The sequence below is a fragment of the Bombus huntii genome, chromosome 15 (genome assembly GCF_024542735.1).
Source record: "Bombus huntii isolate Logan2020A chromosome 15, iyBomHunt1.1, whole genome shotgun sequence".
NCBI classification, from domain to species: domain Eukaryota; kingdom Metazoa; phylum Arthropoda; class Insecta; order Hymenoptera; family Apidae; genus Bombus; species Bombus huntii.
In genome coordinates, this window is record NC_066252.1 from 3506192 (window position 1) to 3528643 (window position 22452).

Below are 22452 nucleotides of genomic sequence, written 5' to 3' on the forward strand. Positions count from 1 at the left end.
ATAATTACTATAAAAAGTGGTGTATATATTCAAAAAATATTAATTGTGTAAAAATATATTATCTCTGAATGTTTCTTCAATTCCGCTATAAACTTCTCAAACAATTCAATACACCAATCTGACATACTATTTTACCGTGATCTAAGGCCATTTTGCTAAAATTATCCTGGAATTCTCGTCATTGTACAATCAGGATCGTTTTCACCGTACACGAAAGCCACCAGCATCACCTAATCCAACGCAAGACAAATCAATACGACCGTTTCACCGGTAGAAACCGCATTTGCATACAATGTCGAACGTTACAAATGGCTACACGCCGGCGAGTCGCCAGGAACTTTTCCCGATACGCGTCCATTTTTCCCTCGGCTTGGCCCTTTCAGGGACGAGCGGCTTTTTTCCGCGATTCACACGCTCTCAACGCACGGTTCGTTTCCACCTAAGCGAGCATCCACCTCGCGTAAACGTTACTACGGCTTAGCTCGTAAACCGACTGAAATTTTCTCTAACTGCCGCTCGTAAGGAAAAGGCTATCATTCGAGAGGCTGTGTGGATATGCAAACCCTGAAAAGAGAGCGTACCGTGTTAGAGCTCCCTTAAGAGGACGCGCGCGCGCGCGCTATCATGCGAATACAGCACTGTGCAAAAGAACCGGACTATCGAAGATGTTGTTACTTCGTGAATTAATTTAGGAACATTTGGTGTTTTATATATTTTAACATATTTATATCTTTAAATGAACATTTATTAATCAGTAAGCCGTAGATATTTGTGCATTTGTGCGAAATTTAAAAATGCAAGAATTCGCAGAATTTGATGTGCACATATATAATTCAATATAATGTGCTGATAATCCATAGAGTGATTGCATATAGTATGCAAAGGTGTATGAAATATTCAAAGTAGAGTAGTACTGGTTAAAATTTTCAGTAGATAAAATGAATCTTTATTTAAATTGTGGTTTTTAGTTATGTTTATAAAAATACAAATTTACATATTAATTAGACAACTATCTTTCCATAACTAATTATTTACCAAATTATTGCGGTTATCGCATTATTCGTTTTTAAATTTTTCGTACAGGTATTAACAGTCTTCGTGCTAGTCTCAACTGGAGCTACAATATAACAATAATACTTTGTATTAACGACTCAGCGATTATAGGCTGTACCTCAATTTATTATTTTAAATACAATCTTAAATACAGTCAAATCTCGCGTTATTCGTATCATCGAGTTTGATTTTCTTAAAGAAAGTAGACATTACTGGAAAATGTTGAGATTTCTAATTCGAATCTTTCGAAGAAATTAGACGAAGCTGATAATGAAATAATATGATAATAAAAGTACTTGTATAATCCCATTTATGAAAGATATCAGAGATTGAAAACTCGAGAAATATAACCTTAAGAAAATTTTCTACTTCCAGTAATGTTTTCCTCTGATACTTTTTCCTATTATCAACGTGTAATAAATAAAGTATTCAAAATACTCAAGTTAAATTAGATACCCTGTATATGCGGAGGTTGAATACGGAATAATCGCGACTCAAGACACTTGTATTGCTTGTTGGAGACGTTGTTTCACGTATTGGATGTGTATTCAGCAGACTAGTCGCAGAAGCTGGTATGATGGTGACGAGAAGATTGAGATAGCTGTTTGTTCGGTCTTTGATTCGGTCAGGTTTCAGCTTACATGATCGATCATTCCAGTAGCTCGTTTATATCTATAGGAGAAATGTCATTATTCTAGGCGGAGAAGAAAAGGGCAAATGTGGGTAAAGGTGAAGTTCATTGTTCCATATATGTATATATTAGGTTGTCCGAAAAGTTTCTTTCGTTTCATAAGGTGTTAATAGATGAATAACAATTTCTGTTTTATATTATTTTACTGAATTAGGTATGATCCATTTCGTTCTATTTCTATTATTGCGTTCGTGCATAATTCAATAAACTAATATAAAACAAAAAACATTTTGGGTTTATTATTTCTTCATAAAACGAAAGAAACTTTTCGGACAACCTAATAGATAGAATTTGTTTGTTATTAATCTTCTTTTTTCTTTCTTTTATACCAGAATGATTAATGCATTTGGTTCTTATAACATACGGTTATAATAAGAAGTAATTTCTCCTTGTAATTTAACTAAACTACTAGATCAAAATCTTAGATCATTCCATCCTGAAAAACCGAAAGATAACGTAGCTATAGAGAAATTAAAATCTCAACGCTAACAATGCGTAAAACTAAAATACTATTTTTCGTCATAAAATATTAACAAGATCTGGTTTTTAAGAAGCGAGAAACAATGAGAAGAGGAGAAACAAGCAATTATCGTTGAAATTCCGCACTTCTAAAGCGAGAGCCCTATTTCTCAACACAGTAGACGAATTAAAATCCGTAAAAGACCAGCGGCAGTACATTCGTTTCTCTCTACTAAATTTTTCGTGCTGCTTGCAACGGTTCATGCTACGAGAGCGTGCATACCGTAGCGCGGTGGATAAATTTCTTTGCTCCACCGTTGTCGCAGCATCCAATTCTCTTTCCCGTTTTCAGAGCTTCGATTTTCACGGTCGCATATTTCTCAACAGCGACACAGCTGCGGGAATATTTCTCCGCCCTCATTAATAACAATAGTTTCCTTAAAAAGAGCGTTTCTTATACCATAGACGGTGGTACATCGCGTGCCCTGTCGCGTTCATGCGGTTCACATGCGTTTGGTCGAATGTAGCCACGTGCAGAATAGATGTACACGACTGCGTATTCACACGCGTAATTTGCAGTAACTCCGCAAAGCCGGCCATATATATGCGTACAAACCGCATTTACATACGTGTAGTCGGTGTTTCACGTGGCCAATTGCGCACGTGTACACTTACATAATAACCATGTACGGAAATCGCCTTCTGTTATTACGGCCAGTAAGCGGTCTCGTTTCCAGTCGACTTTCAAGCTCCTACAAGCAAGCCGAGTCTCTTCAAGCGACGAATTTTCTCTGACTTTTTAACTGGCTGACGATGGTAGTGAGAAAAACGGTTATTTCTTTAACAGGATTAGGCTGGACAGCATGGTTGTAATCTTTCAGAGAAATTTCATAGCAGTGACCTTATCTTGTTACGTTGATTACGTTATGGTGATGCAGTATGTATGCGATATTGACGATAGTCATTTATAAATCAGTGAAATTTATGCATCTGGTTTAGTGAAACTTCAGGGTTTGGATATGTCAAATTGGATACGGATGTGAAGCTGAAGACGATTAATCTTTGAGTAGATTAATCCCGTGACGTTAAATGACGTTTCTGGCATGTCGTGCATTTTCCATGCCAAATTGCACAATGACGTGCTAGAGACGTCACCTGTAGTCGAACGATTAGAGGAAATTCATGACCAAATAAACATTTTGATTTTAATTGGATAACCGTTTTGTCTGTATGGAGATTTCAGCAAAATTAGAAACTTCGGAAAAAATTTTCTATTAGAATTGCAAGAAGGATTTATTATTATAATTACGCTTAATTAGTCTGATTGAATTTACAGGAATTTTTAAACTTTATTTTACGTATATTATACGTATACGTATATCATAACCGTGTACAACAATATACATATCTTGCTGAAATAAGCTACAGGATTCTGACGCTGTAAATATGATATACACTGTCGCTCAAAAGGATGTGTACGTTTTGATTTATTTTTATTCAGAATACACGAATGTCACTAAAATATAAGAATTAATGGCAGACCAATGATCAAAAGTATTTGCTTACTATTTTCTTCTACCAATTTCTTTACAATTTTCTTATGTGATCATCAAGTATATGTTATAAGTGTCGAAACACTTTTAAACAAGTCGACGCGTTAACCAATTCACTTGTCAAATGCATCAACTTCTATAAAAGCGAAGAAAATCCTAGCAAAATCGTCTTTCCTTAAACCACCACGAGAAAGAACATTCTCTTGTTCTTCACTGGCAAGTCGGAAAGGATTGACCACTCGAAATCGATCATCGCTTCGTACTCGTGTGTATATATGTGAAATGCAATCGCATAGTGCTCGGAAATAGGTTCGATGGACACAAGATCTGCGATGAAAACCGGTCTTAACCGATACCAGCGTGTGCTGTTTCTCACGTGGGTTCAAGAGCTGCACACTTTACCGCCGCTTGAGGTTGGATCGCCGCAAACCACACGCGCTTCTTGTTTTACGCTGCTTCTTCTCCGAGATTGCCAGCTTTTCGCTTGTACTCGTTCTATTTATCGGAGCTATAGTTATTCAGCTGGATTCTTTTGTCTGGAAGACCTGGTCTGTAAGAATCGCGATAGAATTGGACCTGTTTCGTCAAGCTACCGCAATTTTAGTCGCGATGAACTGGTTTCGACTACTACTGGGCTTTCAGCTCGAGATGGGATGTTGACTTCATTCTGCATAGCGAGTAAGAGGAACGATGCGGTTTAGAAATACTCGAGATCTTTTATTAAACCAGCTAAGATTTTTCATGGATTTTTCATTTAATTATTAGACTGCGAATTTTTATACGACACGAATACAACTAGAGAGATTAAATAGAGATTTATTCTACCTCTCGCGTATTATAACTAGCATTCTACGTTGAATTCATTGATAATTTACCGTAAAGATATCTCGAACTTTTGCATTTCAATCTTACCGTTATGTTAGCAAACAAAATAGGTCTGTGATATTTCAAGAAAATTGTTTCGTGCAGTTGCAAGTCTCATCAACGGCCGAAGCAAGATTCACAAGGCAAAACCATACTACGCTCTTTATGAAAACGGTACATTGAAAGTTCAGGTTGCACCCAAGATAAATTTAACCCCTTTGAGAATGTTACGCGACACTCGACTGTGGACGATCGTCATATAGAGACAGCGTACGGTAGCAAAGTGGAAGACAGATGTTTGACCCGTGAAAGTCCTTTTTCTGGGAAATTACAGTACCGTTCAGGAGTAGTAACTTGTTACCAGAGAACCGGTAATTACTACCGTGGAACCGCTATCGAGTCAGCTCTCTGAACCTCTTTGGTTTACCTTTGCTTTTGAAATTCTCCCTATTCGTGACTGAGTGCGGCGGTACGTTTTTACCTACCGCTTATTCTGTTTACCTCGTGGTACGCAAGCTCGCTTGCTAAACGTCGGTTAACCGTGGAGGACCTTTCATCGAGATTTCCTCTGCGGACCGTTTGAATTTTCATATGGCTTTTGACTCGCGTTCTTCGACCCTGTCGCTCGTTCACCTCGCTCGAGAATAATCGCCAATGACGCTGCCGTCGGTTTCAATAACCTACCCGTCCTGCGAAATACATCGACTCGAAACAGAAGAATCTTGTTACAAGATCGCTAGGGTTTCCGATAGATAAAACCGATACATTCTTGTTCGAATCGATTATTCTCACGGGAACGAGAATTTGTTACGACCGGCTGTAGCAAGTGTTTGAATTTCGAGTGTTAGTCCTTTTTCACACGAAGATACGTGTCGCGATACACGTTTGAATTACTCGTCTAGAAGTAAAAATAAAAAAAAAATTAAAAAAGTATAACGTAGTATTTATGTAATAGGAAAATAAAAAGCGACTGACAGATTGACACACGAGAGAACTGAACAGAGTGAGCGAACTAAACGATATGGTATTTCTCGTGTAAATTACAATTCGTTGTTCCGCTTGATTTGTCGATCACCAGTAACCGAGGAACCCAGAATACACAAAATCGGTTTGTATTAATGTTATTTACGAAGCTTCAGATGCCTCTAGTATTTTATTTAATATAAAATGTCATACAAAGAAAGCACGGTATAATATTTCGGCGACATGAATTTATGTTTTACATCACGTTGTATCAGTAGTATAATCCAATTTTTAGATGACATAAATTTGTGCTTTATGTCGCATCGTATCACTAGCATAATTCAATTTTTCGATGGCATAAATTTGTCCTTTACATGGCATCGTATCACTAGTATAATTCAATTTTTCGGCGGCATAAATTTGTCCTTTAAAATATAGTTACGTTAATGTAATTAAAATACAAAAACGAGAATGCGTTGATAATGAACCAGTGACTTTTAACATTCTTTCAAACAGAAGTGAATTTACAATATTCTATTGTATATCGTCGAGTATTAATATTTTAATACAACTATGTACCGAATATTTTAATACAAGTATATTATACTCTAATAATTATAATTATAGGTATTCTAAGAATTCTACAAATAGATTGGCACAGTGTACAAAAAAGCGTGTTAAATGATCATTTCTAGAGACTAGAAAAAAAAGATGGTAAAGTGTAGATTCTTTTAAATCAACAAAAGTTTCTCTATATAATTGTTAATTTCTTAGGAAGCAACCATAGACTTAAAATAATACCAACTACTAATAACATCCATTCAATAGATCTAAAACTTTGCACATCACGTGCTACAATTACGCCATTTTCTTCCTTCAATTTTCGATCTTATTTCAACATGATCGGCGTTATAATCAAGTAGCCGTTTCCAGGGGTATTTGATTAAATCCGCAGTCGATTAAATAACTGCGAGTTTCCACAATATTTCATACATCTTCGTCGGGTTCGCGGAAAGAAATGTGCTCTTCGCCCTTTACTTCATTCTTCGCCTCCCTTTTGGTCGCTAATGTCTAGCCTGCCGTTTTTCCTCGAATTCAGTTCCCGTACTCTGAACACGTTCTATTGGCAATTTCGATCCCGAACGCCCGGCGAATGCCAACGGTACGCCTTATCCGTCTACTTGGACCGCGTTATCAGCGTAAATCCGTTTACAAGCTTACGAAAGCGTATATCCACGCGTACACCGTGAAACCGGCCTCGAACCCTAGCTACCTGATCGTAGTAATTCCATGTACGCTCACGCTGTGACTGTATTACGTCGGAATTGGATTATTTAAACGAGTGGAATATTTTTTTCAAGGAAATTATTGGGTATTTTTAATTCAGTGCTCGTTTACTGTAGTTGTTCTTAATCGATGTTCATCGGAACACCTAATATTTCTCGAAATTAGATGTTTCATTTTGATAAAAGAATTATTTTAGTTACAGTTTCTGTTGAAGTGCGTCTCACTTCTAGGAAAACTCCACATCTCTAGTGTTTAGTTTTTGGCACAATGATTCTCTTTACAGCGGCTTCTTTGGTCTCTTTTGTAATACCCGACATACAGGCAATGTTCGACTGTCCGCGACAGATCGCGTCAACGAGAGTCGTAAATTCTCGTTACGATTCGATAATCGAACTGGTGGATCCCCTATTTTCTTTAGGGTGATAGAGATTGTTGACTGATTATAACACCGAAGTAACAGGTTATAATATATAATTTATTTCAACATCTTTGTAGATATAAATGTTGGGTTGGCAACTAAGTGATTGCGGATTTTGTCGTTACTACTTAATGGCAAAATCCGCAATCACTTAGTTGCCAACCCGTTACGCGACGTGCGTATAGACGTATTCTCAAAGACGTGTAAATAGTAAGTTACAACTCATGACTGATCAATGAATTAAAAACTAGTCAAGTGATGTTCACTTATCTAAGGCAGATAAACCAATCCAGAGATATTAACTGATATACAGTGAAGTTTGGTGACGATGTTGTCGCAGAGGAAAACTATTGCTGGGTGTTAGGCCCCACCACCGGTCGCTTGAACATGAGAAAAATCCGACCTTCCCATTTTTTACCTGATGGAACAATAACCATAAGGAACGTCTCGACTTGAATATATTTTATAATAATTAAGGGCCCTGACGGTAGAATAAAACTGCTTAGTTTTATCACAGTTCCTTAAGATTATTGCGGTCCGATTAATTATTAGGTTGTCCGAAAAATTCCTTTCGCTTTATGAGGAAATAATAGACGCACAACGTTTTTTGTTTTATATTATCTTGTCGAATTACGTATGATCCATTTTGTTCTGTTGAGATAAACACCGCGACATTTCACAGATTTGGTTTCACGTTTGTATGAACGTGCACTGTTGTAAAAAACACGTTTGCGAAAGAAAGACACTTTTCGGACAACCTAATATATTCGCACAACTAGTGGCCGTCTTGACCGAGGGATGAATTCTGGTTTATGTAAAGAGTCACCGGACGTAACAGGCGATGTCGACGATAAGACGAAAAGATCGGAAAACTTAAATAAGCCTAACTACCATCAATATATTTCGACACCGCAGCCGTTCATCGTCAGTCAGTCACCGGAGAGTCAAGAGTCAAGAGTCGTTAATCGAGAGTTGTCATATCACACTACTGCATTAAGTTCAAATTAAATAATCATTGTTTTTTGTTTAATCCACTGTAATAAATCCATCTAGCAATACATTATCATATAGGATAGAAACCACTGGAGATCCTAATTTCTAACATTTCTAAATAAAGAACTTCTATAATACATTGATCCACGCGTTTGCTCTTCCCATTCCGAGATATAAAACCTCAACAGTTTCTACGAATAATAATATAATATTTTTCTTAAACTAACGTTCCCGTTTTACATCGTTACATAGGAAATCTATAATTTATATATGTTGAGGTTATTCGGTGTGTAAACAGAGAAAACACGTGGATAAATTGTAAGGTAGAAAAATATATTTAAATAGAAGTGTAATAAGTAAAAATACAATTTGAGCTGGTCCAGATCCGCACGCTAACTGTGTTACCTAATAACTGAAAACCCCGAAGCCAACGTCGCCTGTCTACTGTTTATGGCCTGACTTCGTCGCAGTCTTTTGTCTACGCGCTGTCGATGGCTTCAGTGCTTGAGAAAACTAAAAAGGACCAGATGTAGAGTTTTCTTAGAAGTGGTAACCACTTCAACAATATATTTTAATGAAAAGCATGTTCGCGTATATCTTTATTGTTCGTTTTAAGACCTTTGTGATTTTGGCGCTCCGAAAATTTTTCTTGTAATCTATAATCTATTTATAAAAAGTGAGATTCGTAAACGATACGATCACACTGACCAATCAGTGAAATAGAGAGAGATAAAAAGAAAGAAAGAGACATCGGCGTACAAGCGTGGAATAATGCCGACAGCAGGGCAAAATCCGGTCTGATTTCGTCGATCCATTCTTCTCTATTGAAACAAGTTAAAGCTTGCTGATTTTAATGGATGAAGGATGGCGACGACATTCACGAGCACGTGCGAAAATTTTCTGATAAGATCTACGAATTGAACGAAATGGAAATCAACAGAGACGTGGACTTGCAAGTCTGAATGTTCCTTTTCAGCCTACCGCGTTGTTTCGAAAATTTCAGACGCGCGATCGAGTCCCGCAACTATCTACCATCACCGGAAACGCTTTGTACGGAAATAATCGAAGAGAGTGACGCTCATAAAAAAAATTGAGGTCTCGACGCAAAACACGATGCCTACGCACAAACGATAGATGGGAAAAATGGGAAAGGCTAGAAGCGGTGGGATCAACGCTGCATACAATTTTAATACACGCTTGTTGATGCGATGACAAACGGATTGACAGGATCGAAACATCAACGTTGTTTGCAAATATTCGACCTGAGATCTATCATATTGCAACGATCTACTCTGCCTTTCGGATAAAGTGTGTCGATAATATCTGTACCTCTGTCTTGCGGGCACAACTCAAAATTATTAGTTTTGTAGAGAAACATTTATAATAATTAAAGTGAAATATAAGATCAGGTGTTAGATTTTCAGATAAAGGAGCGAGAAGGAGATGAAATTGTCTTGGACGTGTTTGACGATTCACGTTCGACCGACACCTACATATGGACATGTACATATGTATGTATATGGGCAGTTAGTTTTCTGCTTGCAATCACGTGTGCATCTCATTTGTGTTCTTTTTCTTCCGGACGAGACGATCGATAAGCTTATTTTTTTCTTATTTGAGAAACCTCGATATTTTTTCTTTTGTGTTCGCGACCACGCGAGGATCATACTTCCGCTCACAGATTAGCTCGTCATTTACATGTCCGACAAAAAATGATAAATCGAGACCGATAACCTGATTGGGAAATATACAGAGAGTATGATATATGTGTTATTCGGATAATCGAACGTTCGGATAAAAAGTGTCCACAACAGAAAAAAAGCTATGTAAAATAAACAATATAAACGAACGAAAGGTAATACGATAGGAGAAATATTGAAATCCAGGTTTTTCCTCTTCTGAAACATTTCCAATATCCATGCGGTCTGATTCTAATGATTCTAGAAACGGAATTATTCAATATTTTTAGAATTCTATACTCTTCGAAGACGCTTGAACCTCTTGAAGCAGTTCCAAATATAATATTCGAGAGGTCGACTTGGCGCGAATGTTCGAGCCATGGTAAGTCGAACGCTAAATGAATCTGCTGCGATTAATCACGAGCTCAGTCAGGTGCCATTTGTTACCGTTTCCAACCCGGAAAATAATACCGGCCGTGTAACACCTGGTCGCTGACTGCAACTTTGAAATCGCACCCTTTCGGCTGCTACAACTATGTAATTTCGAATTCGATTGCTAGGGTCCGTTATACTACGTGGAAAAGGCTGTCTGAGCTAATTGCAATTTCTAAGGACTATCAAACATTTCGTTCTCTGATATATTGCCAGAAACAAGTTGTTTTCATTTTATTCAATTTCCCCAATTTTCATGTATGTATATTGCAGTGAAAATGTGTGATCAGTCGATATATGCGTTTATTAATATATTTACTAAATTAATAAATTGGACGTAATATACGTATGTATGCGCATAAAGGAATAATCGAGCTTAAAATCATAAATTTCATCAATTCATGTTGGTCAATTATTTACGCATTTTATAAACATAAATTAATTCAATCTAAAACTCTGCATTGTAATAAAGTACTACAATGTTATAATTCAAGTATCGTAATAAGTTTCCAAGAACGTATTTCCAGCATATGCAAGTTCGCTGCAAATAGAAACCATATACTTTCGTTCATTATTCCAATATCTTATTAAATTTAAAGTTAAATTTTGGTATTCTTTCTCTTCTTAGTTCGTCTTACTTCTTTCATAGCTCAACAAACTACGATTGAGAATCGTAAAAGACAAATATCAAAGATAAATACAAATCAGATAAATCAAAAAGTTGCGGAAATATCGAATAACATACAACAGATGCCATGTGTATCTCATTTTGAAAATCGACTAAAGTAAATCGCATGTCACAAGGTTGTAGTACCTTTCAAGCGCATTGACGTTCCAAATTTTCACGAGCAACTCGATCGTTTTTTTAAGCATGTCTCTGTTCTTATCGTTTTAATAAAATGTGACCCCAACTCGGGAAGGACCCTCTAACTATGTCAAATTAGCTTTTTCTGCATTAAAAACCCGTCTCGACAAGCTGTCATGGCAAGGGTCAAATATGAGCCGCCGTCAACGCCGAGGGAATGAAAGTATTTTTACCACCGCGCAGGGGATGAAAACGGCCTGCCAAGGACGGGATTAATTACACCCAACAATTTTAATTCCAGGAGATACAGATCGCGAATTAACGTTGGATTGCTATGTGAAATAACTTCTGTCTGGTCTCTTTCACGGTGTAAAATGAAAATCTTCTCATTTCTAAAAATATTCCTGTGGGAAAAAAGAAATTTTTATTATTAGACAAATTCATACAATTATTACCTCTTAGAAATTGGATATTTTCTTGCATTAAATACAAAATATGCCTTTGTTCGCATATTTACTTTTAACAAAGTAAACGAATGTGTGGTTCACGATGAAGTAGAATTATCGACAGCGGAAGATCTGATTACCTAATTTAAATACAACATGGAAAGACGCAGGAGGATGAAATATCCATTGTGACGAAAAGCTTTGTTAAACAGAGTACAAAATTAAACATTATTTTTATGTAACGATCGATGTATATCGATTTCAACGTTTCATCGATAAATATCTTCATTTCACCTTTCGTTCGACGGCCAAACGTCTAATTACTAATTAAGATTCAACATACAAAAACATACAAGGTTTATCTCAAATATCCTTTATGACAAAAAGCCCTGTTAGGCCATGATTGCGATGCATATTCAGATGAACTGGTATTCTGACGAATGAAACGTCTAAAGGCTGCAACGTACATACTCATAGAAATCTACATACGATTCTTTGAAATACGCATCCACTGTAACCAAAGCCCTAACCAGAATACATAATTGAACATTATTTTTGTACAGCGGTTCGTGTGTGTGTCGTTCGTGATTTCACTGTCTCGACGATAAATATCTTTTTCGCCTTTGGTTCGACAGCGAATAGTCGTCTTGGGAGAGAGGGTTGCGTGGGCGGACGAATTTTGGTCAGGGAGCTCGTAAGCAACCCCATGAATCGTACGTGCCTCGTCGGAACTTGGCTTCTCCGTTGTCAACGTGTATCAACGCCCTCGTGCGCGTACACACGCGTGTCTACACGTACACTGGCAGTTGCACAATATGTGGGTGGATGCAGTTCTGTCGACGAGTCGAGAGGAAATGTGTTTTCAGAGCTATGGATACAGGTTCGGTTGAAGTGCGGTCGGTTTAAGTACGCGGGTTTAACTGTTTCTTCAGATGTTATAAAAGCTGAAGAGAGTTGGGGCGGGAAGTCGTGCTAGTGGAATTTTCGAGTCTCTTCTTTGAATATTGATTAAGTCTCCGAGGACGAGCGACAAAGTTCTGCGTGGTGCAAACGTTCTTCATGTGGCACCCGGTGGTTAAACGAAATAACGTAGGAATGTGGACAAATTTTAGTGACATTTACGTTATTGGTCTTGTAATAGTGACTAAATGTTATTTTTGGTTACCTGAATAATTGAATATTTAAATAACCAAGTAACGAGAGATTAATCTCTGATTTCTTTAACATCTTGATACAAAAATCAATTTTATTGCAGCATCGAATGTTTCAATTTTAACTCTGCTATGATTCTCGAATTTTCCTCTTATACCAACAATCAGAAAAACTTTTAACGTTTTACGAAAACGTGTAACTATCACTGTAATGATGTAGCTTTGTTCAAATTATTAATCTCTATGCCTTATAATTTTCTTATGCGGAGTATACACTTCAAAGTTAGCCACATATTCGCCGTTTCATATAAAAGATTGAAATATTATGCACAATTTATATTCTCCAATCTACAGTAAGTTGAAAGCAAAATCAGAATTTTTTTGATTGAACTTCTTTTTCATACACTGGGAACCTGCCTCCATTATATGCATGATTGTTACTTCGCATTACAAACATAAAGTTATTAATATGAAATCGACGATGTTAATTAAAATTCTATTTAATTATAATTGAATCGTAATTTAAAATTATAAAATTAGAAGATATTAAAATTAATTTAGAGTTATATACTAACAAATTCTTGAAATACTTCATAAATACACTTGGATTGCAATAAGCTTTATAGTTTCATGTTATTCTATCTGCCTCTATTGCCAGTCTAAGAAAGGAATGCCAGACATTATGAAACCTCCTATATGAAGCAAAATCTCGCCGATCCCTTCATCTCTTTTCTCCTTTCGCCGAAAATCTCTTGTCACGAAAACACTTTAGTAGTTCCCTGGAGTGTCATTTGGCTCTCCTTTTCACCATCGTCTACATTGCTAGCCATTTTCACCGCAAATTGTTGCGCCACTGTTCATCGCGTTGTTATTAACCGTGCGACAAAGGGGCCCAGATAAATCTTGATAACGCGTCCAGGATCCTCCGCAATTCTTCCGCGGTGTATCGTCGCTCTGATTCATGGCTGATGAGAATTTCATTGCTCTCCGTGGATTTGGTCACTGTTTCAAAATTATTGCAATAAAGAGAAACTTTCCCTCTAGACTTATGAGTATTAGGTCGTTTTACAAGCTGTGTCGTTTTATAAATCTTCAATAAAGCAGCACTGTTCCTCATTGTGTCAAAATCGCATTGCCTCTTAGTCGTTTTGGTTAATTCTATTCCGATCGTCGAATTCTCGTATTTCAATTTTCTTCTCATTAAAGAAAAAAAAAAAAGAAAAAAATTTGTAATGTTGTGAAAAAATGTAATATGAAATAACATAAAGTTAAAACGAGAAATTTGTATATCAATCAAACAGTCTTCTCACGTTTTGCTTAAATTTCAGATATTTTTTTAAAAGCAGGAAAATGTAGTTGGGTCGCAAATGATGACCACTTTAGATGACTTAATACTGATGACAAATGGTACTAATTTCCTGAAAACAGGAACTTCTCGGATAAGAATTGATAATAGACTTTATCATCTTTTTTGTCGGCTTCAGATTAGATACGATGATTCATAATTATTCTGATCCTTTTGTTACGTGTATATAAATAGTATTTATTAGTACAAACAAATTTTTATATTTTGTTTTATATTATTGTTTCGTATACTTTTTTTCCATATTATTCTCATTTTTCTGTTTTATCCACAAAATTCCAAACTTCTTAATATCTCGAGCTCTCATTGTTTGATACACTAGGCTGCAATATAATATGTTTTGTCCATTGCATTCCGCAACACTAACCATTATCTACCATTAACCTACTTACAACTGATACCAACTTCCATTCTGATGTTCCACATAAAAGTTCTCTGCTTCTTTCACTAAACCAGACATTTTTTTTCTCTCTCTTTCAAAACAATTATCCAGTTGTGCACATCTGTTGTTACAATTCTTCAAGATACTCTTTAATATCACTCGGAAGAGATCCTTAAAACTTTTGTATTGTATTTAAGATAAAAGCCCATTAATTCCACTTGACGTATCAAACATGGAGCAATTCTTTGATTAATGAGGAAATAATATTAGTTTTGTTAAGAAAATGAATTAACTTATACTTTAGTGTCCATATTTTATGTGCATGTAATAAAAGCCCATTTATTTGAACTCAACGAGGAACAAACAGCTCAGACAACAGGAGTTTACAGATCTTCTATTGTTCTCTTTACTAATAGGACAATAAACAAGATTTCTCTTTACTATCTACGATTTTTTTTATTTTTACAATAGGAGCTCAGATAAGAAGATTCAATCAGTATCGTTTAACTAAGCACGAATTAAAATTACGTTCCAATAATCAGAGTTTAGATAAACGAAGATCCAATTTAATTAGTTATATAATTGTAACTGTTTATCGTGACTAACTGAGTTTCGAATGCTACAGATACGTGAATCGACTAATTGTGGGTGTTCGCAACTGAAGAAACGGCAGGGAGGTTTCAACAGAGATTTCTTTCATCCTGTGAATATTATAACGAGAACTGTATATTTTTGTATTAGGTCGTCCGAAAAGTTTCTTTCGTTTTATAAGGAAATAATAGCAAAGTATAGATCACAACGTTTGACAGATTAGGTTTCACATTGGTAAAAAACGCGTCTGTAAATGAAAGGCACTTTTCAGATAACCTACTATATTTCAATTTTTCGTAAATGCATAAACATCGAATTTGAAAATGACACTCTATACTAAGACAAAATTTTTCGTTAAATTCTTCTTTTACGATTAAGAATATCCTATTTGTATCTTTTAGCACGTACTTAACAATACGTAACGTATTAGCCATTCGTTTATACGTACACAGTCGCGAATCGACGTTATTTTCCCACGAGCTCAATAATTTCTCCTATGGAAATCCAATCGTCAATCCTGTTGTCAATTCTTTTCGTGTACCGCTTAATTGCTACACCAACTTGGGAGTCGTTCAAAACAGCAAACATCGATCAACTGAAATTTCTTCTTTCAATCCGAGATCTCGCCAATCTCGAAATATTTTCGTTCTCGAATAATTACTAGCCATGTAACGATTCGTGTTTAGTCCAATTTCAATTATGAAACTGCCTTATTGAACGAATGTTCGTGTATCACGTAGTATCTCGGGTTGACAGAACGAATACGCGGCTCGAATGATCTCGTTGCAGCGTGAAGAGTGGCCATGGGTCTCACCGCGAACCAATTACGATGTATTCAACTGTGGAAGAGCTAAAATTCCGGTCGAGTGGTTCTTGAACCTCATCCGCAGATGCGGATAATCGTGTAATCCCGCGCGAACGTGCACGAGTGGCTGCCACGACCTCTCGGTTGTTCGGATTGACTCGGATTGAGCCACCTAAACGTCTCTGTGCCTCCTTCGCAGACGCGGTCTGCTTGTCAAGGACACAGTTGCGCGTGGTTACAAGGGGCAAATATGAGGGTATAAACGTTTGTGGTGTCTGGAGATGTGGCAAGCCTCGTGAAGATCGGTATTAGAGTCGTGTTAAGTTTGTTGGAAACCGTGGTTGCTTCTTGTATTGATTTTCAGCCTATGTCGTAAGATGCTGCTTAATCTTCCAAAAGTAGTGTTGGGCTTATGCCAAGTTTCTTTTAAAATATGATCGTCAGACACGATAATGAACTCTTTCGCTATGAACGGTTGTACACTACTGAACACACTTAACAAAGACACCAGTAAATTTGAATAATCGCCGAGGAATTGTTAAAATAATTAAGAACGACTATCTGATTTTAAACGTGCTGTTATAAAGAGCTGATACCTCGCTAATTATAATTAATGAAAATTCTTTTTTATCTATCTCGATAACTGTTTCAACTAATCTCGACAATTATATCATTAATTTCCCTGTTCCGTGTATATCGTTAATTGAATTCATGAACGTTATAAATGATTCCACTAACTAGATTTAAATTTTGACTTTTAAATTAAAGTTTCTTCTTACCCAGTTTCACTCCAAACTTTTCCAACGAGTTTTACAAACAGTCTCTCTTAACTTTTATCCTATATTTTGCATCATTATCTTACACGAGTACGACATTCTGATTGACCATTCGTTTGTCTGAAGATCTAAATCGACTAGTGCGTTTCTTATTGAACCAAAAAGTGCCCTAATTATGAAAGGATAGAAATGTAATACATATAAACTATGATATTTCGATTTGAACAATTACACAGCAAATAAATTTTGATAAATTGATACAATTTTAACATCACCACGTCAGAATTTTAAACTGATTTCTGAACTTTTGATTCGTATCCTACGTGCAGCATATGTCTTAGTAGGGCGAACACGAAGAATAAGAAGAAGATCCTTTAAGGAAATTACTCAGAAGAGAAAGAAGAATTTCCAGGGTGACAAGACATTCTTTCCCAGTAGACTTGCCGGAAACCGAGACATTTAGCTGCTTCGTCTCGTATAATGCACCGCAGAGCCGGGAATAATCTTTTTCCATGTATCCGCGACTTCTAGCAAGCCTGTCAGCCTATCTGTCGCACGCCAGCCACTCAGACACGTTGCAACGTATGTAAATGACGCAAATGCGCCGTGCTCGCTGCTTCCCGTGATCGAGCCTCTATATTACCAGCTCTTCTCTAAGTAGATTTTCGGCCAAGAGTGTCGAGCTCAGGTGCGCCTATCGATTTCCGTAAGAGACTCGACGAGTATCGAGACGTTGACACACTGGAAATTTGTCTCATATCGATGTCGACTTTCTCCCTATATTATCGCACGTCGATTGACTCTTAAGCTCATTTTCCTGTTTATTTCCGTTTTAACGACCGTCTTGTTTTTAATTTGTAGGATTCGCTTCGATACTGTATGAAAATTGTAATGTATAGTATAGGCTAGATATAACGGGATCGTAAATTATCGTATCGTAACACGTTCAGATATTTATTTTTATTGTGGCAGTTTGAAACAGTCTGCTTATTGAATTCCCGGTGCTTTTATTATCTGTTCGATGATCAATACGTAGCACGTTTCAAAAAGACGCTTCTCTGATCTGCTGGATTATTAAAGCGTTGTTTCGAGCCTGGAAAGCTTGTTTTTACAGCCAATGGGGCTTTCGATTTTGAATATACGGCAAAACGTTCGTTGGTATGTAAACCGAGCTTAACGGAATAACGTAGCCAGATGAAACAGCCGTTTCAGAGTTTGTAAGAGCTTTCACGCTCGGCTAAATAGTTGCAGATCAATTTATACGCTAAATTTATTCATTATGTTATAAATATTTTAGAGGGAATGCGTTGAAATTTGCGATCGATTTGTAGAGAAATACGCAGTTGTATGGATTACGTGTGATCATATACGAAACTAAAAGTATTTACGAGACTCACGAGAGTGAAGTTAATTTACTATTCAAATTATAGTTTTAAGTTATTTCAGCATACCAGTTTCCGTGTTACGCTACATTCTAGATATTTGAAACTCTATATTATATATTCGCTATATTCAACTCTATACTCTATATTCAATACTATATATTCAGAGTTTGAGTTTTTGGCTTTTCTTAAATCTGAAATGTAATTTATTTGTTCTAACAGTTATTCGTATAAAACTTGGAACGAAATTTAAATAGTAACGTACAAAATGTACCTGGAAGAGATTTTCGAATATAAAAATGAAAGATTTTCTCTTTTCTGCAATATGGTTAAAGCTTATATTTTTGTTTTTAATTTTAGTATCAGAATATATGATGAGTACTACTTAATTCTTCGAAAAAATTAAACAATTAATCTAAAAATTATTGGTTACTTTATCTTTTATATGGCTCATATATCATATTTTTGTCCGAATTTCTATTAAAATTACAGGAAGACGTTTTGTTCTATCTATTACATTAGCAAAATCGAAAAGAGATTGCGCGTTTATTTATATATCCATAAATTACATGTATCCAATAGTCAAACAACATTTCGATACAGAATATAGTTCAATTACTCAAATCAAAAAGCCTTTTCATAGCCAGAATAAAAACGAATTGGTGGCAATTGCTACGAGATAACCGCTGTGTGCCATATCCCAATAAAATCACCGGAATAAACACATAAAAATCATCAATTAATCCACTTAAACCGCAAACAGAACTCGATTCCGACCGAATCGTTTCGGCAACAATTTCGCCAGATTTTTCATCAATTTTTCCAAATTCGCTGCCACGAAATAAAGTATCGGAAACCGAGAATAAATATTAAGCTGTGGGATTGACCAATGATTAAATCAACATTCAGGTTTAATTTTCACCATATTCTCTCGGAAAAGTTACAAATTTAGAAGGCGGACCATTAAAATCAAAGTGAATTTCAGGATTTCCATTGCAATTTATTTACTTATATCGTTATCGTGTATTGCGTCTATGAATTCTAGAATCTTTGTTCCTATTAATTTATTTGTCGCATCACGCTTTTATATCTATGCATTTAGAATTTCCGACTTATTTGATATATCAACGTTGAAATAAACAACGAACCAAAAATTGAAACCTTTGGTGGATATAAAAATAATTGTTAACTGACTTCTAACCCAACCTGAATGAATTTAAAGTATTGGGTTGGCAACTAAGTTATTGCGGATTTTGTCATTAAGTGGCATTGACAAAATCCGCAATAACTTAGTTGCTAACCCAATAAATTCCATGTGATTTATCGATATAAGAAAAATAGAATATATTGATATATCGAATTAACCTACATCGATATATGAAATACTGGCTTAGAATTTTTATTACGAAAAATTTATTTATAGTATCACATTGTTATATCTGTGCATTAAAATTTTTTATTACTATTAATATTATTTATAATGTTACGGCATGACGGTTATCAGGTTATCGTTTGAGAGAATTCACTAATATACGAGGACGTATGTATAGCTTTAAGCCAGATTTGAATGGCGACCTATCATAAACGTTAATTTGATACTGAGCCATGGTTTAGTCCTATCAGTAGCGAACAGACGACAATAACGATGCTTTGTAATGTTTCCCATTGTAGCGGTCTATCCCGGGAGAAGACGAAATACAAGCTCTCGTCATCCGTTCCGTTGCCAACGAAGAATTTCGTTATTATTGTTTCCGCTTTAATTAGAGTTGGTTAACGTTTTGAGAATTGGAACAATGCGCGTCGTTGCCCTTCCTGCTTAATACGGGACAGGGAATGAGCTCATTTCGTGCTCTGCAAATGAATTCTGCGTCCATTTCTGTTTCGAGTCGAGATTCGTTTGTGACAGATTGAAGGAAATAGGATATTTCGGTACGAATCTGCAATTTTACGATGGACTGGTAGATCGACTATGAATTTCCTATAAATTATTGGGAACTGGATCATGGATATATTGTATTATTTGTCGCGTCACTTGTACGAGTTTAACCCTAGAACTACCGATAGTTAACACGAAGCTATTTCTACCAAAACCGGTGAAAATATTTATTGATTTATTAGTTTCTTACAGAAGCAATTCAATGTTATGTAGTACATTTTTGGTATTATTGATCCATCTGGGATCATGATCCCCAAAAGAGAATTGACACATTTATAAAATTGTAGAACCAGAAATTTTTATTAGTGTGATATTTCCAATGTTAGCATCTAGCGATCTAGAGATCAATCCGGAATTTTCCTGATAGCTGATATCATCATATCGAATGATACGCAGTAAAAATTTGAAAAACGTGTAGGAAGTTGTATAAAACGTGGAAACTGGTTAATTGGGGATCGATAAACAGATAGCAGAACCCTTTTACACTTTGACAAGTATCAGTCATTTTAACTGGTATATTAGTATAAGTAGCCTCGATACAAAATTACTTTGAGTTTGATTACATAAAAAACAAAATAAAATTCATTATATTATTCTTTTAATTATCGTTGCGAAAGTCATTACATCATTGCGGAAAGAAAATATAACATGAAGTAGGAATTCTAAAATAAAATTGTAAAACCATTCAATTTGACTGATGTAGTAGTTCTAGTGTTAACATCTATTTGACTGAATTTTGTGGAAGTATACTTTTGCAAGTTTTTTTTTTTTTTTTTTAGAAAATATGGACATTTTAGAAATCACAATGAAAATTATACATAAGTAAGTATGTTCTATTTTATACATACACGAGTTGAGAATTTTTCCTCGAAATTTGTCGCGATTAACGATTAATCACAGATAACATGAGAATCAGAATAATTTCTTCTTTAAGCTGAAAACAAGTTTATATTCATGCCGGGTTAATCTGTGGTGAAGGATTGCTGGAATTCAGCTGCACCAGTAACTTTACCGCAATTATTTCCAAGAGTATCATTTGTCATCACGCTACTTTCAGTGTCCGTATTCGTACAAGATCCGAGTTGTTGGTCTAATGACTAGCAAGCGCTACGTCATCTTTTCCCACTAAATAGTCTAATATATCCACGAAAATTGCACTTTCAGCACTTAACGCGAATTGCAGTAGTTGCTAGTTCGTGTCAGAGATTCGTCAAGTGCCTTTTATCTTCTTTTGTACTTTGTGCTACGTGTTGTCGCAAGAAACTGTTGGTAAAACATGTTTGCAGTTCGTAAAGTGCAACCTGTTTCCTCTTTCTTGTTCATAATTTCTAAAATGTGTCGTAATATTTACTGCCACGTCTGGGTTCCGGAATGTTTACGGTTGATCTAATTTTCCCCACGATTTTTATCCGAAAGATCGTGTTAACCTTTTATTCTGAAAAATATTGCGGGTCGATTCTGAAACGTTCATGGTTGATCTAATTTTCTGAACGATGTTTAATCGAAAGATTATTGCAATCTTTTATTCGGTAAATTATCGTCAACAGATTCCACAATATCAACAGATCCGCTGAAAACAATTTTATTACGAAATTACTTACACTGCTTAGACTATAATTATAAATATAATAAACTATCATAACGTGATATAAATGCGTGTACGCGTAGTGTAATGTAAAATATAATAAAATGCAGCATACCAAATATCATCAGAATATAAATCACTCTACTGTATAAACATATCTGCATTCAGCAAATCCCATTTTTATTCTAAATTTCGTCCGAAAATTCTCACAATTTCTTTCTAAATTTTCCTCTTATTTTCGTACCATAGAATAATCTTTTTTAGAATTGTACCACGTGTACTGCCACACCCTGTATGCTTTTCTTTATATTCTACCGCATATTCCATACTGCACTTCACCATTGTAATACAGCGTGGTATTCTTCCCTTCACGCATGCAACACAGTCGCTGCGGAACTCGATCGCGCATTATTCATCGACGCGTTTTTCAATCCCATGGTACACACCGAAGAATACTCGACAACGCGTCCGCGACGTCGAGAGCCTCGTTCGAGATAAATCGTAGACGCTTTCGTTGGAAGCCAGATAAGCCTTGTACGTCGGCTGTGATACGTGACATCGTCTTGCACGATTGATTCTTTTTTTCTGCGGTCGTGAAGGGCTCGCGTGGGTGCCTCCTCTGCGAAAATGGATTTAATATTTCCATTCGCGGCGCGGATCGATATAAATGCAAATTAGGGCTAGCGGGGGTGGTACGATTCCCGCGCGAGAATAGGCAGACGAGTACTACAGGGTTGGAGGAAGAAGAAACGTGGTCGATGAGCCGAGACCGATTTTCAATCGGCTGCGTTGCGCCAACAACGGGATTATGATCGAACGTGGATCCGACTCTCAGCGA

At 36.2% G+C, this 22452-nt stretch overlaps 2 protein-coding genes across 3 annotated transcripts in view; one reads left to right on the forward strand and one right to left on the reverse strand.

Annotated features, from left to right (window-relative positions):
- LOC126873748 (uncharacterized) overlaps positions 1-20526 on the reverse strand; it is a 327994-nt gene extending 307468 nt beyond the window's left edge. Inside the window, exon 1 of the mRNA XM_050634948.1 lies at positions 20516-20526. The gene's annotated coding sequence lies outside the window, so the exon portion shown is untranslated. The remainder of the gene's footprint in view (positions 1-20515) is intronic.
- Positions 1-22452, forward strand: part of LOC126873695 (tyrosine-protein kinase transmembrane receptor Ror) — a 350758-nt gene that overhangs the window by 53362 nt on the left and 274944 nt on the right. The window lies entirely within an intron of this gene.